We start from the raw sequence: 12,482 nt of genomic DNA, 5'->3' as shown, positions 1-12,482 counted from the left end.
CGCTGCGTTGGCGTCTCTTCTGCCTTCTCGACATGGCGATTTCCCAATCTGCGTCGGTTCCGCCATTGTTGCTTACTTGTGAGCGTTGCGTCGATGGGGTGCTGCTTCCTAGGGCTTGGCTGCCCGCCGCCGCGGGTCCGCCTCGGACCTGTTACTCGGGAGTCGCTTCGGTGGTGTCCTGGATGTCTTCCTCCATGAATTCTTGCGAGTCGGCCGAAAATCTTGTCGGGCCTGTCGCTGAGGGTCGGTCGTAGCTGGGGTCGCTTGCTCGGGACATCGCTCCGGGCCTTCTTTACCTCGGGCCGAGGCCGGGGAGGCCGCGGAGCCCCGCTCTCTTGCTAAGCCTCGTTAGGCTTAATGCCTGGTCGGCCACATGGAAAATTCAAATGTCGACAAAATCCAAAATATTGGAATCACAGGCTTGAATTTGGGGTACTCGTGGTCCTCTTCAGTTCCGGCGTCAATCCCAGCCAAAATTTTTGTGGTCCAGTCGGGTTGAACGGGTCAAAGTGGAAGAATATTCTGCAGGCTCGCTTCCTTTGGGACAAAAAACGCAGTATCGAATCATATGAATGCAAAATTTAGAAAGCAAAAACACGTCACCGTACCTGATGGGACTCGAACCCACAACCTTTGGCTTCGGAGGCCAACGCCATATCCATTAGGCCACTTTTTTTTAATTGCCGGCTGTCATACACATAACCAAGGTTGACACACAAATTGAACTGAACACTCCAGCTCGTGATGTTCACATAAATATGACACAGGTAAAAAAGCTGTTGACCCTATTGGGGTTGACGTTGTCGAGTTAAAATTCTTTCAACTCTACCAATGGTTCAACTTTCGCCACCCATGCTGGGACTGCACTCATCGCTTTGTGCATTTCAACAAAGGTCTACATACACTCGCGAAAGTAGAGCCTTGCAGGGTGAGCTTCAGGGTCAATGTGGAAGCCCGCCATTCGGGACCGCCAAAGACTGTGTAATCCTAGCAACATTACGGTGTCTAGGGGTACATCATCTTCATTATCTGTCGGCAGGAACATGATTCCGTGTGGATCTAAAGGTAATTCTTTTTTAAGTGTTCTTTGTAATACGTCCCAAAAATAAACCCCCTCCCAGCAGTGCAGAAAAACACGGTCTATTGTCTCTGGTTGTTTACATATTAGGCATTGTGAACCCCAAGGCAGATAAAAACCCTTGTCTTCGAAAAATGATTTCACCGATAATGTACCTGTATGTAGCTTAAAGAAAAACGTCTTTACCCCCGGAAAAAGTGGCATTCTTTTCACGCGTTTTAATACGTCTTGACCTAGACTCTCGCTGTACAAGGCTCAGTACATAGGAAGAGGAAAAAGGTTGTCACAAATATCGTTGTACAGTTTCTTCTTTTTGACTGTACTCAAGTATTCTACAGAAAAACGAGCAGTTAAATTTCGGACACTGCTTACTATTTCTTTAAAAACTTGGAAATTCGCCCTGGAATACTTCTCGTAGAGACAACAAAATTGGGCACTGCCCGCACGAGCCTTACTTAGCACGCAGTACGTAAGAAAGGGTCTGAGACGTCACGGAGGAAAATAAAACGATTAACCAGTTGGCGTACAAATAGATGAGCAAGCCCAAGTCCACCTTCTCGAACCCGGCGAAACAAGTTATCTCGGCTACACCTTTCCCATTTGGATGCCCAAATACAAACTGAAAGAAACTCGATGAAGCTTTTGTACATTTAACCTGGAACAATGAAGTACCTGCATGACATATCACAACTTTGCCACAAAAAACAGATTGCACACAGTGGCTCGTGCGAAGATAGATAGCGGCGCCCCTTTCCACTTGTCGACCTTCTCGCTTATTTCTTGAGCTTGGGCACGCCAGAATGAATCACTGTCTTCATAGCATTCCAAAGGTACGCCCAAATACTTCACCGGTGTTGTGACCACGGTTACGTTGGCAAAAGCATTGGGTGTCGATGACCACTCCCCATGCCAGAACCCTAAGCACTTTCCCCAGTTTACTGGGCTTCCTGAGATCGCACTGAATTCTTTCACTATCTCAACAGCCTTGAGTACACTTTCTTTGTCCAAGCAGAAAACTGCTACGTCATCTGCGTACGCCAAGAGTTTCACCTCGCACATATGCAGTTGGAAGCCCTGGACAAATTCGCTTCGTATAATAGACAAGCACAAAGTTTCTATATATATATATATATATATATATATATATACAGAACAGAAGAGGGCTGAGGGGGCAGCCCTGGCGCACCGAGCGTTGCACATTTATTGGATCGCCCAGTTCCTTGTTGACAATCAATCTCGTGGTGCAGTTTCGGTACGCCAGGGCCACGCCCTCTCTGATAACAGAACCCACGTTGATATAGTCCAAAATAGAAAACAAAGCATCATGAGAAACACAATCGAAAGCCTTTTCCAAGTCGAGCTGGAGAACCGCGATCCTAGCGCAAACAGCGTCGCATCACTCCAGCACGCACCTCGCCTTATGTATATTAGTAGTTATGGACCGTCCTTTGATGCCACAAGTCTGATGGGTGCCGACTATCTCTTGAATTACTGTCTGCAGCCTGGCCGCAAGAACTTTCATTAGAATTTTGTAATCAACATTTGTTAGTGATATAGGCCTGTATGATGTCACAAATCTTAATTTCTCCGCTTCATTAGGTTTAGGTATTAACACAGTGTGTGGCGTGGCAAACGAAGGCGGCAACGCTCTTAAGATGGAAACCTTCGTTAAAAACTTCTGCCAACAGCGGGATAGCTCTTCCTTAAATGCTTTGTAGAAAGCTGCGCTCAAACCGTCAGGCCCAGGCGACTTCCCTGGGTTTAGGTTTTCTATTGCTCGTGCTACTTCTTGCTCGGAAATTACCTGCTCTAGTCTTTCTTTTGTGCAGTTGTCCAGTCGGGGTAATGAAGAAACAAACACCCCCTTAAACTCCTCCAACTCAATGTCCCTTATTGCGAATAGCTGCTGATAGTAATCATAGAACGCACGTGCTATGTCATCCTTATCCGTCATACGGCTGCCGTTCCATTCTATTTCTAGCATTTCGTTTCGACGAGCGTGTGCTTTTTCGAGACTGAGGGCCCGCTTAGTGGGGGCCTCGCCAGCTGTCAATCTTTCAAACCTTGCACGAACGATCGCTCCACGATATCGTTCCTCATCCATTAACTCTATTTTCTTTTTAATATTGTTGATGTCATCTTTATACACCCCCGGCTGTTTGCTTTCCTGAGCACCTAACATGTTTAGTGTTGACCTTAGTCCTGCCTCTTCTCGCTTTTCATTATGACGAATGCAACTACCTCTTTCTATCGCTTTCATCTTTATTTCTTGTTTAAATAGCTCCCACTGCTCCCCAATGTTACCGTTAGGTCGCTTCTCTATTTCTTTTATCTTCTCTAGTATAGTATCACGTAAAATCTGGTCATCTAAGAGTTGAGAATTTAACTTCCAGAGTTCCAACAGAAAATGTTTGCTTTGATTTCTAGGTCCAATACTGCACTTCACAAGACAGTGATCGGAAAACGAAATCGCGATAACGGCATAATTTTAACAGTTTGCTATCGCATCCAACGATACATAAATCCGATCGAGTCGCGCATGGCTGGATCCCTGGAAATTAGTGTAAAGCACACTGCGCGCACCATCCAAACACTCCGCAACGTCTTCCAGCGAAAATTCACCAATCATCTGGGACAAACAGTCAGTGCTTGCGTCTTTGTAGGCACGGTTTGAGGTCTTATCTCTAGCGCTTAACAAACACGCAGTTAAAATCCCCCATCACCACGAGTTTCCTCTCTGAACTTAAATATCGTTGCATGCTTGTGAAGAAGTTGAACCTTTTTTCAACAGTATTGGGTGCATACACACACAGAACGCGCCATTCGCTATTGGGAAAAACGACGTCGCACACAATGAGCCTTCCACATGCGGATGAGGTCACGGCCTGCACTGTCAGTCCTGGCAACCGCCTAGCAAGCAGAAGGCACCCAGCCGATGAACCCACCGCGTGACTAACAGCCACGTCATACCTTGACGTGAAACGCTGCACCATGCTCCCAGTCGCCTCCTACCCTTCCACTTTGGTTTCTTGAACCGCTAGCACGTCTATGTCTAGCTCTGTCAAAAGGCGATGTACTTGGATTTCTTTTCGTCTCCCTGCCAACCCACGGACGTTAAGCGTTGCTACGCTCAGGACCTGTTTCATCGCCATTTTCATGCATAAGGAGGACACCGGGAGCAAGGCGCTTACCTTTCACGTCTAGCGTGCTGCTAGACAGTTCCAGAGGTCCCACCGCCATCACTTGTGGTGGGTCCGACTTGCTGCGGGGAAGGCTTTTCAGCGGTTTTCCTGTCTGCCGAGGTATTAAGTTTGGGCCTGAACAGTGGTCGTCGGCTCTGTGTCGCTTTCGCTGGTGGCTCCTCGTTGTTGCTAGGGTTCCCTTTGTCAGCACAGTTGCCGGCCTCGGCATGCGGACGCTTTGGCGCACAAGCGGTGCCCGTTGGCCGAGCTCCGACTTCCGTGATAGCACTCACATTCATTGCTGGTCCCTGTTGTGCGGCGCCTTGACTGAACACGTCCTCTTTCAAGGACAACTCCGATACAGCCGACGCTGGCTCTTGAGTGCTGGTGTCCACGCACACCTCTTTATCCGTGCCATGCGATGTCGCCACATTATCTGGCACAGCGGAACTCCCGTGTTGTCTTGGGTTCCCTTCGCTGCTTCTTCAGCCTCGGCAACGTCCATCACGTCCTCGGGCGTCTCATAGCTGGTACCTCCGCGTACGTGCGCACACACTCCACTTCCGCGTGTCCGAAGCGCCGGCAGCGAGAGCAACGCGGCACACTCGCGTCGCACGTGTCCGGAGCCGTGGCAACGTAGACATTGCATAGGCCTTCCGGGCACTACGACGAGGGCCAACTCGCCCTCAGTTGATGGGGAAGGTCTACTGCAGATTCGCGAACAACGGTGGTGTAAATCCCCAGCTTCCGTGCCAAAATCCCACACTCTTTTCCCAACTGATCTCAGCCCAAGTTTGCTGGAAAAACCGCTTGGCGACGTCAACACTTTCTTGTACACTCTCGCGGTCACTGCAAAATGCAGCAATGTCGTCCGCATACGCAAGAATTTTAACATTAGGTGACTGAAACCTGAAGCCATTTATTCGGTCGTTGTTAATAAGACTTAAACAGAAGGGCTCAAGGTAAAGTGCAAAAAGAAATGGTGAAACGGGCATCCCTGCCTTACGGAGGACCGCATAGGGATGGGTTCACACAGGTTCTTATTGACAATCATTTGAACTGTACAGCTGCTGTAAACCACTTTAAGCCCGTCTTGTATTATGCTGCCCACATTTACATGTTCCAAAACTTAGTACAGGACATCGTGCGCCACGCGATCAAACGCCTTCGACAGGTCTAGCTGTACCATTGCAACTCGGCCACCGAACATGTCACAGCACTCAAGGATACGTCGAGCGATGTGCACATTTGTGCAGATGGTAGGCCCTTCCACTCCGCACGTTTGGTGCGGTACAACTAGGTCCGTGATGACACTCTGTAAATGTTTGCCAAGAGTCTTCATATAGACCTTATAGTCGACATTTGTGAGGGTTATCGGGCGATAAGCCCCCACAGACAGCATTTTTTCTCGGTCACATGTTTTGGGGATAAGCACAATGTGGGCAGAAGAAAAGGAAGGTGGCATTTGTTTTACATTGTATGCTTCTGCAATCATATCGTATAGCAGCGGGCTGACTTCTCTGAATGTTTTATAGAAAGCAGCGCCTAACCCAACAGGTCCTGGTGTTTTCCCAAGTGGCAGGTCCTCAATAGCCTTCTGAACTTCCTCTAAGCTAATAGGCTGTTCTAAGCGCGCACGTTTCTCTTCGTCTAATCGAGGCATGAGGTGCAAAAATTCGTCCCACAGACTGCCCTTTGCGCTTCTGTCATTCCCTATCAGTCCTTTGTAATGCTCAACAAACCCTCGCTCGATTTCTTCGCGGTCGGTCGTTATTCTGTTGCGGTAGCGGATCTGTTGAATTTCATTTTGTGCTGCATATCTTCTTTCATCACACAATACACGCTTATTCGGCACTTCACCAGCCCACAACTTTTCGGCGCGCGCCCTTATCAAAGCCGCTCGGTACTTATCTGCCTCCTGTACTTCTAGCTGGCTTTTGACTTCTCGGATTTCTTTTATGTACAAACCGGGCACTACTCTTTCCATACTTGTCAAAAAGTCTAATTTGCACTCCAATTCTTTGATTCGTTTCTTTTCGCTTTGATGAGGGATAGTTCCCCGTTCTATCGCTTTCATCTTGACTGTGTTCTTAAAAATTTTCCACTTATCTGCGCAGCTTGCTGATTTGACGCAAGGCATTTTGGTTAAGTCTATAATTTGTTTAACGAAGGTTTCATCCTCCAGCAATTTAACATTACATTTCCAAAGCTTCCAGTTGAAACGAATCCTACTATGCTTATTCCCAAAGCTTACAATAACAAGGCTGTGATCGCTATAAGAAACATGTTTCACTTCATGGTTGGAACAGATTGTCGCAAATCCTGTGCTTGCGTATACTCTATCTAGTCTTACATTGCTACCGCGTTGGAAGTGCGTAAAACATGGCTGCGAGCCTTGAAGCAACACCCAGCCCAGATCTTCAATGTCGTGTTCTTGAATTATTGTATCGAGATACTGCGCACTCTGATCACGCACAGGGGTGATCGGCTCTCGATCCTCTGGCATGCAAACACAGTTAAAATCACCCATCAAAACGACGCTTCTCTCGCAGTTTAAAAACACTTTGACCTTTTCAAAAAAACTAACACGTTCCTTGTAATTGTTAGGGGCATACACACAAATCACTCTCCAAGAGCATCCAGAAAGGGTGAAATCGACAACCAGTAACCGACCCTCTTCGGATGTGTCAATGGTTTCATTCCCAATTCCAAGATTATTTCTCAAAAATAACGCGCAAGCTCCGGACTTTCCAACCACGTGACATACGCAGACATTGTATCGGGACCGAAAAATTTCAACCATGCGATCTGTGTGTTCCTCGCTCTCAATCTTAGTTTCTTGTAACGCGATTATATCCAATTCATTTTCTAAACAGAGGCGGTTGACCTCACACTGGCGCTTCCTCGCCGCCAGTCCACGCACGTTCAGTGTGGCTACGCGTAGTGGCAGTTGAATATTTTGTTCATTTTTAAAAGCACCCACTGCTCGCGCAGTGCTCACCTCAGAGTACCCTGGCGCTGAAGGGGGTTCCGCGTGTTGGAGCTCCACAAAGCGCACCGCCTCGCAACGATCACTCGCACTTTCACAGTCCATGGCCAAAGTTTGACGGTCAAGCTCACAGTTCCCTTCCATGGCATATCGTCTCCACCATTGCACGCTGATCCGGAAACCGACGGCAGCGCATTACAGCTGTAGAAGCGCTATTGAGGCGCCTCTACCGCAGGTCGTATGTCTGGTGGAATATTTGGTCTTGGCCTGTAGGGCGACCGTCGCGTCATTACCGCCTTGGTGGGCGGCTCCTCCGCGGGTGCTCCATCAGTTTGTCGGCCATCTTTCACAGTTTCGAGGTAGGCGCGTTTTGTGGTTGTGACAGCAGCTTCTTGCAATGAGACATCATTATGGTGGTGTTCGACGTGAGGTTCGACAAGTGTGCTAGCAGGGGCTCTGAGAGTAGGCGGTTGCTTTTCTTGGCTCGTCTTTTCCTCGGAGACGTGTTGCGGTACTGGAGGTGCCTCGGCCGGACTTGTGCCGCTAGGCCCAACACTTGAAGGCTGCGTGCTCTTCTCGACGCTTGCTGCTTTGCATCCCGCTGCCCTTGATGCTTCCTCAGCCTCCACTTCGTCCATGACGTGCTCAGTCATATCGATGTTCCTTCCTGGCCTGGTCTTGCTTGCGTACGAAGGTACACACTCGCTTTCTTCGTGACCAAACCGGCGACAGCGCGAGCACCGAGGTACCCGAAAGTCGCGGCGAATGTCGCCTTTCCCTTGGCAGCGGAGGCAGAGCGGGGGCCTCCCAGCTACAACCAAAAGTGCAGGTTCACCGGCTATTCGCAGTTGGTGAGGTATGTCTTAAACTGTCACTTTGGATTTGAGCTTCAGGCTTAGTACACGGGTCGTTGACCCTTTTTCTGTGACGCCGTGCACACGCCAGTGCTCCTTCGACAACTCGGTCACCTCGCCGTACGGAAGGAAGGCCGCACGCACTTCTTCATCAGTCACGTTGTGAAGGACCCAGTGCACTTTAACGCGAACCTCTTGCTTGTTGGGGTCAATCGCAAGACACCGGTGCTCCTTCACCGTCATGCTCACGGCAGCAAGCACTTTCTTAAAGGTTTCCGTGTTCTTAAACGTGACTGCCCACACGATTCATTTGGAATGCTCCCAAGGCCACAACCTCGGGAAGCAATTCCAAACGGGCCAGGGCATCCCTGTAGTCCTCGACCCTATACGGCCGCGCTCGAACGTCGCCGTGCAAAAATACGGTATTAAAAACAATACGACCTGTTGGGAGGTGGGGCAGCATAACTTCGTAGCCTGTGTCGTTATCTTCAGCAGTAAACCTGTTTCCGCGGCTCGGCTGAGCCGCTAACACCGTTCCGTAGGAGCACATGACAACAAGTCCGTTCACAGTGGTGGCCGGAAGTGGAATCCCCATTAGGCCACAGGTGCGCACCGTGGAGAAGTTATATTCAGAATAGAGTAGCGCTTTTACTGTTACTTGAATGTCTGACGACGGCCCTTCTTAGGTGCTAAGTGAAAGAATATACCGCAGGCTCGCTTCTTTGGGGACATAAAACGCAGTATCGCGTCATATGAATGCAAAATTTAGAAAGCAAAAACACGTCACCGCACCTGATGGGACTCGAACCCACAACCTTTGGCTCCGGAGGCCAACGCCATATCCATTAGGCCACAGGTGCGCACCGTAGAGAAGTTATATTCAGAATAGAGTAGCGTTTTTACTGTTACTTGAATGTCTGACGACGGCCCTTCTTAGGTGCTAAGTGAAAGAATATTCCGCAGGCTCTCTTCTTTGGGGACATAAAACGCAGTATCGCGTCATATGAATGCAAAATTTAGAAAGCAAAAACACGTCACCGCACCTGATGGGACTCGAACCCACAACCTTTGGCTCCGGAGGCCAACGCCATATCCATTAGGCCACAGGTTTTTTTTTCTTTATTTCCTGGCTTTGGTTCATACCATTCCACAAGAACACAACACTAATAACACAAAACAAAGTACATATTGGAAGGTCATCATCAGCCAATGTCAGGCTGGCTTCGTCTCAGTACATTAAAACTCCCGCAACGACAGCAAAGGCTCTACCCTTGAGAGCCATTCGGGAGGTTCAGCAGCCACTTTCTGTATGGCAATAAACCAATTCACACTTTCTCGAAAGTATATTCTAGCGGGTCGAGCATCCCTGTCGCAGTGATAGCCCGCCATTCTGGAGCGCCATATAGAGTGGAGGCCCATGAGCATGATTAAATCATACGGAACGCCATCTTCATTATCAATGCTTAAATACCGGATGCCGTGGGAGTCTAGTGGAAATTCTTTATTTATCGTACGTTGCAAAACATCCCAGAAATAAACCCCTTCCCAACAATGCAAAAAAACATGGTCTATTGTTTCCGGCTGCTTGCAGATTAAACAGTGCGCCCCCCACGGTAAAAAGAAATCCCTTTCCTCCAAAAACTTCTTGACTGATAATGTTCCGGTGTGTAATTTAAAGAAAAATGTCTTAGCTCCTGGCGACACCTGCATTTTCTTTACTCTCATCAAGACATCTCTGCCCGGACCTCCACTGTATAAGGTTCTGTACAAGGGTTGTGGCAAAACAATGTCACATAAATCGCAATACAGCTTTTTTCGTTTTACAGTGGACAAATATTCATTAGAAAAACGCACTGAAAGAAATCTTACACTAGCGACGACCTCCCTGTAATAACCAAAAATCCCACCCGTAGCTTCTTCGGTGGAGACAACAAACTCCGGCAGTAGGCGCCGAAGCCTAACTTGGCAGACGGTGCGTAAGAAAGGGTTCGAAGCATCCCGAAAAAACAAAAACCGGTTGACCACCTGCCGTAAAAACAGATGGCCGAGTCCCAAACCGCCGTCTTTAACCCGACGGAACATTAGGCCACAGGTGCGCACCGTAGAGAAGTTACATTCAGAATAGAGTAGCGTTTTTACTGTTACTTGAATGTCTGACGACGGCCCTTCTTAGGTGCTAAGTGAAAGAATATTCCGCAGGCTCGCTTCTTTGGGGACATAAAACGCAGTATCGCGTCATATGAATGCAAAATTTAGAAAGCAAAAACACGTCACCGCACCTGATGGGACTCGAACCTACAACCTTTGGCTCCGGAGGCCAACGCCATATCCATTAGGCCACAGGTGCTTTTTTTTTTTTTTTTTTTTTTCTTTATTGCCGTGAAACACAAAACAAAAGTACACATAATAAAACACGTCAACTACACTTGAGCTAACGCGTACGCGGCTAAAATCTTTTCAGGTTCACCAACTCATCAAATAGACATTGCCATTGTGGTGGATCCTGCTGCATCCTGAAAGTTTCGCGTATATACACCGCACTTTCAATGAAGTTTTCACGCGCAGATCGTGTATTTATATCTGCGTGACGCACCTGCATTCGTGTTTTCCACAAACTATGGAGGCCAAGAAGCATAATTAAATCATAAGGTGCATCATCGTTCTGCACTGGTAGGAATCTTATGCCGTAAGGAGTTAATGGAAGTTGCTTTTTAATTGTCCTTTGGAGGACGTCCCATAGAAAGATAGCATCCCAACACTGTAAGAAGACGTGTTCAATGGTTTCCGGTTTTTTGCACAACAGGCAATTTGTTGTCCATGGGACGAAGATACCTTTTTCATTCAGCCAGGTTTTAACAGGGAGCGTATTAGAGTGAAGTTTGAAAAGGAACGTTTTAGCAGACGGCCTCACGGGCATCTTCTTAACTCTTTTCAAAACGTCCTGCCCTGGGCCTCCACAGTGTAATGCCCGGTAAAAAGGCACCGGCAGCATCACGTCAATGAGATCTTTATACAGTTTTTTTCTGGGAACATTGAAAAGGTAATCAAAAGAAAACCGCACTTCCAGCAACTTGCACGAAAAAACAACCTCGCGCAGGTAGCCAGTCACAGTACCAGGCATGCTTTCACATGACACAATCCATTCAGGGAGCAGCCTCTGCAATCGCACTTGCATCACAGTTCTTAGAAAGGTATCTTTTTGATCACGCAGGAATATAAATCGCGAGACCACCTGACGCAAGAACAGATGTGCTAGGCCAAGCCCGCCCATTTTAACAGAAATAAACAAATTCGTGCGGGCGGTTTTTTCCCATGTGGATGCCCAAATAAAAACAGCAAAAACGCGGTGCATTTTCTGAATTGAGGTTCGTGAGACACACAACACATTCATGAGGTACCACATCCTCGAAATAAGAAAAACATTGCAAATAGAAGCTCGCGAAAACATTGACAGTTGCCTTCCTTGCCACGCATCCGCTTTTTCTTTCGCTCTGGATGTTTCTTCCATCCAGTGCACGTTGGGATCTCGATAACAATCTAGAGGCACGCCTAGATATCGCGTTGGGAGAGCAGACCATCGCAGCTTACAGAAGAAATCAGGTGTCACGTCCCAATCACCGTGCCAAAACCCAGAGCTTTTCTCCCAATTGATCATACATCCGGTTTGATCACAAAATGTTTGGACGACACCCGTAACTTCACAGATGCTCTTTCTAGTTGCACAAAACACTGCTATGTCATCAGCATATGCTAGCATTTTCACGTGTGCTGATTGCAGCTTGAACCCTAAAATGCGATCGCTATCAATGATAGCCAAGCAAAGTGGCTCTAAATACAGTGCAAAAAGCAGGGGTGAGAGCGGGCAGCCCTGCCTTACCGATGAACGTACTGCGATGCTGTCAGTCAGTTCACCATTCACTATAATACGGGTCGTGCAGTTCGCGTGAGCCATTTTAACACCCTCCACTATGACTTTTCCAAGGTTAGAATGCTCCAAAATGGAAAAAAGAATTTGGTGGGAAACACGGTCAAAGGCTTTCGCCAAATCTAACTGCATCATGGCTATCTGACCACCGAGTGCATCCACACATTCTAGTACGGTTCTTGCGACATGTATATTCGTGGCAATGGATCGACCCTTGATGCCGCACGTTTGATGAGACCCAACCAGTTTTTTTATTACGCTTTGCAGTCTTTTTGCTAAAACCTTCATATACACCTTGTAGTCAACATTGGTGAGGCTAATCGGTCGATATGACCCCACCAACAGTCGTTTCTCCGGATCATCTGTCTTGGGTATTAGCACAATGTGCGATGTAGCGAAAGACAATGGAACAGTATTACGTTCATAAGCTTCAGTGATTACATCGAGCATAAAC

The 12,482-nt window shown here is 47.8% G+C and overlaps 3 non-coding genes across 3 annotated transcripts; all 3 read right to left on the bottom strand.

The window, feature by feature from the left end:
- Positions 1 to 8,890: 8,890 nt before the first annotated feature.
- TRNAR-CCG (transfer RNA arginine (anticodon CCG)) lies at positions 8,891 to 8,963 on the bottom strand. Its single transcript has one exon. It is a non-coding gene; the product is annotated as a tRNA-Arg (tRNA).
- Positions 8,964 to 9,141: 178 nt separating this feature from the next.
- TRNAR-CCG (transfer RNA arginine (anticodon CCG)) lies at positions 9,142 to 9,214 on the bottom strand. Its single transcript has one exon. It is a non-coding gene; the product is annotated as a tRNA-Arg (tRNA).
- Positions 9,215 to 10,377: 1,163 nt separating this feature from the next.
- TRNAR-CCG (transfer RNA arginine (anticodon CCG)) lies at positions 10,378 to 10,450 on the bottom strand. The gene has a single exon. It is a non-coding gene; the product is annotated as a tRNA-Arg (tRNA).
- Between the last annotated feature and the right edge of the window lie 2,032 nt (positions 10,451 to 12,482).

This window comes from Amblyomma maculatum, chromosome 5 (assembly GCF_055883805.1).
Source record: "Amblyomma maculatum isolate TAMU_Amacu chromosome 5, ASM5588380v1, whole genome shotgun sequence".
In the NCBI taxonomy this organism is placed as follows: Eukaryota; Metazoa; Arthropoda; class Arachnida; order Ixodida; family Ixodidae; genus Amblyomma; species Amblyomma maculatum.
This window is presented reverse-complemented; position numbering and strand designations above follow the sequence as displayed.